The sequence below is a fragment of the Phasianus colchicus genome, chromosome 6, assembly GCF_987193195.1.
Source record: "Phasianus colchicus chromosome 6, bPhaCol1.hap1.1, whole genome shotgun sequence".
Lineage (NCBI taxonomy): Eukaryota > Metazoa > Chordata > Aves > Galliformes > Phasianidae > Phasianus > Phasianus colchicus.
Genome location: NC_143441.1, coordinates 29,451,320 through 29,457,319, shown reverse-complemented (window position 1 = coordinate 29,457,319; position 6,000 = coordinate 29,451,320). Strand labels below are relative to the sequence as shown.

Sequence of the window (6,000 nt, the reverse complement as noted above, 5' to 3'; positions counted from 1 at the left end):
CCATGTCATTTTAGTGGCATGAGGTTTTTTTTTTTTAAAAAAAGGCTATACAGATACTTGGCATTGCTTGTAGCAATCATTGATAAGACAGAGTAAAGCCTCACATAGGTATATTGGTCCTTAGAGAATGACAGAAAGTTAGAACTGATACAAACGTTTTCTTTGGCAAGACAGAATCAGAGTTTCTGAAGCAACATGGTTTCTGACACAGTTGTAAAAGTCATTGCATAACAGCAAAAAAGCATTCCAACTAGAAATGGCATTTGTACTGAAAATCAAGAATTTCTTTGCTGTCTTTTCCTTCAGCAGGCATCCTGCTTTATTGTTGTAACTGTTCTTTAATTTAGAATTAATTGTGGATATCTACAGTCTACAAACCTTATTTTTGAAAGAAAAAAAAGTATAAATTCTATACTGGGTAAAATAAAAATATTTATTCAAATATAACTTCTGATGCTGAAGTTGCAAATCCAGACTGAACAACAAAACCTAATAGAGCACAGATTTTATTTCAACCTTTGTGGTTTAACACTGCTCTGTAAAGGTACACTGCTTCTTTATGGTTTTCTTTGGAAAACCCTCTGTGCTGTTCTTCATGATGAGCAGTACCCTAAAGCACAAATAGTTTTGTGGTGGGAATGGTGCTGCTCCAGAATTTGGAAATTAGGGTTAATGAGGATCTAGATCCTACCTTTAGGTTTGCACAGTCCTGTGGCCTGAGTAAGTCAAGAAAAGATTGCATGGAAATGTGCTTCATGTATCTTTAGTGGGAAATGAAGTTTAGATGTGCTGCAGTGTATTTATTCTTACAGTTCTCAGGTGAAATATACGTAGTTGCCTTCTTCTGATGCGCGGAGGAAATACTCAGCTCAGGCTGCAACACTCCTGCTGGATTAGCTAGAAGGTGAGCAAAACGATGGTAAATAGATGCATGGAAAGAAGTTGGTAAATGCTACTCTTGTTAAAGAATGCACTTAACCAAGAATAAACCACAAGCTGAACAGAAAGAGGTAAATGGTTAATTATAAATTAATTAATTACAAATTGTATAATATTCATGACTTCTCAGGAAGTAAACCAATGCAGTGCTCTAATTTTAACCTGAAGTCTTTGCCATTAACTGTAAATTCTGGTACTCATTAATGCAAAGCAAATAAACACAAAAGGTACTCATTCATTACGAAGAAATACATGTAGTTCCGAGAAATTCAGTCTATCTTCAATGTATCCAATTAGTAAAGCGCCTGTTTTTAAGATGAAGAATTCTGAAAACTCATCCTTTTCTCCTGAAAGTTTTTCTGCCATCTTTTCTGTAATGCTGTGACATTTTGAAGCTGCAGATCTCCAATGTTGTTTTCCAAGGGAAGCTATTTCTGTGGCCTGAGTGAGCGAACTGTGCAAAACAGGCCGCAGAGCAGGAAAGGAGAACGAGTGTCCGAGGGAAAACAACCACAACTACAAACAACAATTGCAGTGAATGGACCGGGAGGAGTCTGAGGTTTTGTGACTCTCAAACTAGCCTTTAGAAAGCAAAAGTAGATTCAGGTCACAAACATGTTTACTTGTTGGGACAGTTTCGCGATGTGTATTTTCCTTAAGGTCTCAAGCAGGCAATTTCTGCCAAAGGGTATGAAACAGCATAAAAAATGGCTTATAATTCAGAATACTACTAATGATTCCCAGGCTAAGATTTTGTTAAGGAAAATTAATCACACTCTCTAGAAGCAGATTTAGTGGCCTTGATTTGTATAAGTGAGAATCCCTCTGAACTCAACAGAAATATTTGCTGGAGTGGAAAAGACTTAAGAGAAATAAGCCATTGATCCAAATTCTATATACAGTCTACAGCATTTAGTAAAGTCGATTATTCACCCACACTACATATTCTGGTATTGATAGCAGTCACTCCCTTGCTATGTGAATGCAGACCCAGTGGTGTAATTACTCTCCTTCTTCACTCATGGGCCACCATAGTCATAACAGATTCAGGGAGCAACTCGCAGACATGCCTATTCAGCGGGGTAACTGTGGGCTCCTGCTCTGAATTTGCTTTGTGTACATGGACCTGTATGCATATCTAGGATCTCATCTGCTTGGCTACAAACTGTCTATTGTAAATTGCAGAAAGTGGAGATAGCAATGAGTATTTAAACCATTTTCATCCTATAGACAGAACATTCAATTCAGTGTGAGTCTCACTGATTTGGTCAGTCCAGCCTGAATTAATCCAGGTGTCATAGATTTCATCATTTTCCTTGAAACCTGTAAAAAAATTCTGAGAATATTTGTATTATACCTGAATTTTGTTCGACTTATATCTGAATTTCTTTTATTGGTTTCCCATTATGGCTAGCAGGAACTTGGCATCTGTAGAGATTCCTTCTAAAGTTAGAATGACAAGGAGGAAGAGGACATGTATATGAAAGGAATGGGGAGGAAATCCCTTCAAATTTATGGGTCTTCAGGAAAAAAAACCAAGAACCATTGATGAGGAAGGATGTATTTTAAATGGTGGCCTGAATATTTATTCTCTCTCCATATAGGCTGGTGAATACCACTTTCTGAGACTAAGGAAAAAACAGAAAATTGTTGCAAAAGGATACTTGCTCCTTTTACCCCTTTCCATCTCACCTAGATTCTTTAGATTGTGTCAGCATCCTACTCTAAACATCAAAGTCCACTGGGGAGAAAACAAAGCAAGACCAAACAACAAAGTAGTTTATTAAGACTGAAAGCAAATAATATAGCAGGTCATATAATGCAATTGGAATGACAACAGTAAACAGCTGGGAGATTTCTGATATAGCTGCATTTGTGGGTATTTGGCTGCAGATAACAGATTTTATTTCCATCACATTAATCTCAGAGACTGATCAAGTGAAGCCAAACAGAAGAGGAGGTCAACGGTTATTAGAAGGTGGAAAAGAGTCTGAGGGGGAGCTGAAAAAATAGAAGGTGTTCCCTTCACTAAGCAGATGGTAGTTATGTTGTAAGAAAAGAATTGCTTTAGAGAATAAATCAGGTTTGGAACTTTCTGCCCTCAAAAATGCAAGAACAGCGGAACTTAAGGGCAGTAAATCTAAAACTACAAAAAGTGATGGCCTTTTTCACAGCACATGATTACATTAAAAACACACCACTACAGAATGTTACTGCATTAATGCAGTCAGTAAAAGACTGCAGTAAAAGCAAAGAATTGTTGGGGTTTTTTTTGTCAAGAATACTAAGACTCTCATGCTGTTACATTTACCAGAATAAAACTGTGTTGAGCTCTCAATTTTAATCTGAATTTTAGAAAATGTTGCTGGAGACAACAGATGCTAAATTCTCTCCAGTGATTTTTTCTTTCCAGGATGTTTTTTTAATTATTTTTTATTTTTATTATTATTTTTGTGTGTGTGTGCGCTGTTTTTTATTGTTGTTGATATTTTGTTTTTGGTTTGGGTTTTAAGTTGTGTGCTGTGGGTAAATTTCATTACGATTCGAAATAATGACTACTTTTGAGTAATGAGAATGTTGTGTTACCTTAGATGGAAATACTCAACTGCTGTGCATGCATTTTGAAATGAGATGTTGTCTTTCTCTATTACTTCATCATTTTTCCTTCTTTTGGATGCTTGGTTTATCAGCTTGTTATCTCTTTAAATTTTGATTCAATTTCAAACTTCTGCATTACTCTGAAAGTGCTTTTAATTTTGCAATAGTTTTGGTTCCATTTCTTCCTAAAGCCCATGGGTTCCAGACTGGGCCTTCAGCCATTCTCAGCTATTGGTCTTTTGCTCATTAGTCCTACATTAACAGCAGTAGCTCCAGTGGTGATTGGGCCTTCAGGGTTAGGTGTGATATAATTAATCAGCAAGATTTTTAAAATGCATTGTTTTTGTTTATATATAAGGCAAAATGCCAAGCTTGCATTGTTGTTAGAGATCTGCTTTTTATTGTGTTTATCTTTGAAAATCAGTCTGAGAATCTTTTCATGGAATGTTTGTTCCTTTGTCCATAGTTTTTGTTCTTTTCAGTTTGGGTTTAAGCAATGCTGTGGGGATAGGGATGTTGTAATGCTAGCATCAAAATTGGAAAATTTTATATGGCTTCTGACATCTGAATTAGCTTGGTGAGAATGTGCAGATATCTCTGCCTGGAAGTACATCATGCTGTGTAAGAATTACATCTGTATCTTACACTTGCTGCATAAAAATACTATTTGCATTGATATTTGAGTGATACCATTCTGTGAAATTGTCAGTAGACAATTATTATCAGCCATGTTCAGTAATGAGGAACTGGCATGTTATGCATTTGAGGCACACATTGGCTCTTCTGTCATCATTTCACTTCATGAGACATTGATAGCCATGTACCTCTGTAGTCCCCATTCTGTGGCCTCAAGAAGCCTTTGCTACTGCTTTTTGCTCTGTATACAAGTTGCCTATCTTTTGAAAGTGTTCAGAATTATGAAATGCTGGACTGATATTACAGCAGAGGCCAGCTAGGCTTTCACACACAAGATTTTGAAGGCAATGACAAAATAATCTCCAGCATGACCACAAGAACCCATATATGTAGTCCGCTGTGGTCTCTGAAGGTCATGCAGGGTTGCATCACTAAAAGACAGAACTCTTTATATACTTCTGTTGTGGTTTAACCCAGCAAGAAGCTGAACACCACACAGCCTTTCACTCATTCCCCCACTCCCAGTGGGATGGAGGACAGAATCAGAAAAAAAGTAGAACTTGTAGGTTGAGATAAAAACTATTTACTCAGGCAAAAAAGGAAGAGAGAAATAACTGTAATTATTATGTGTGTGTGTGTGTGTATGTATCTACAAAACAAGTGATACGTAATAAAACTGCTCATCACCCATCAACCAATGCCCAAGCAGACCTCGAGCAGCATCAGTGCCCCCTGCCTCCCCCCAGTTCCCCTCTGTTTTATAATTTTTCCACATATGATGCCATATGGTATGGAATATCCCTTTGACCAGTTTAGGTCAGCTGTCCTGGTTCTGTCCTCTCCTAGCTCCTTGTGCCCCCCAACCCCCTTGCTGCAAGGAGAGTATGAGAAGCTGAGAAACTGAAATGTCCTTGGCTCTGTGCAGCACTGCTCTACAGCAACTAAAATGTCAATATGTTATCTACATTGTTTTTCTCCTAAAGCAAAAACATAGCATCATACCAGACACTGTGAAGAAAATCAACTCTGTCCCAGCTGAAACCAGAATAACTTGAGAAGAAAGAATCATGATTTCCACCAAGATAGTCAGAAGAAACTTTAAATGTAAACTAACAGAAAGTATATAATGTAGCTGCCATTTTAATGGGCTTGCTATTTTGACTATGAAGATAAAAAATGATGCTGTTCTTCCATTTTCCTATCTTCTAGACTTGCACTGATTACAGTGTAGTGAGTAATAGACCAGACCCTTTTCAATGTAAAGTGATGAGCGTTCAAAGATCTACCACATGAAGTCTCACTCTTTGCAATCAAACACATGGGAACAGATTCCCATGTGTCCAAAGGCCCAGTGCAGCCAAAAGAAACATCAAAGATCACTTTTGAAGGTATAAGCTCAGAAACTGAGACAGATTTACTACTGTATTTTCCTTCCATCAAAATGCAGACAAATTTTACATTTCTTCCTTTCATTCATCTCTTTAATTTTTAATATTGTTGATTATCTAAAGTGTGCAAAAGCGTTTAAAATTTGACCTAAGAGAAATGATATAAAAATGTGTTTTAATTCCTAATATAGACGATTATAATTATGTGATTCTGTGATTCTTTTTTCCTTCCCTGATGTTTTCCAGAATGTGCTATAAAAATAAAAACTTACCGCTGTCTCCTGGCATGTGGTAACATGGTACTGGCTTGCTTTATTTTTCTTTTCCGGCCAAGTCAAAGTCACTATTTTGAAAAATCAAAGCCTTTTTTTTATTTATCTTCCTCTGGATTGCTTTGTCCAGAATAAGGGTTCAATGTCAACGAAGAAGAGATGTAGTA

General features: G+C 37.0%; 1 long non-coding RNA gene across 2 annotated transcripts in view; it reads right to left on the bottom strand.

The window, feature by feature from the left end:
* Nucleotides 1–526: 526 nt before the first annotated feature.
* LOC116243269 (uncharacterized) overlaps nucleotides 527–6,000 on the bottom strand; it is a 69,799-nt gene continuing 64,325 nt past the window's right edge. Inside the window, exons 6-7 of one of the 2 annotated variants that reach the window (XR_016467794.1) lie at nucleotides 692–897; nucleotides 527–610 (exon numbers count right to left, since the gene is read on the bottom strand). This is a non-coding gene — a long non-coding RNA (uncharacterized LOC116243269). Of the gene's footprint in view, nucleotides 898–6,000 lie in introns of both variants that reach the window. The other variant, XR_016467793.1, reaches the window with a different exon arrangement.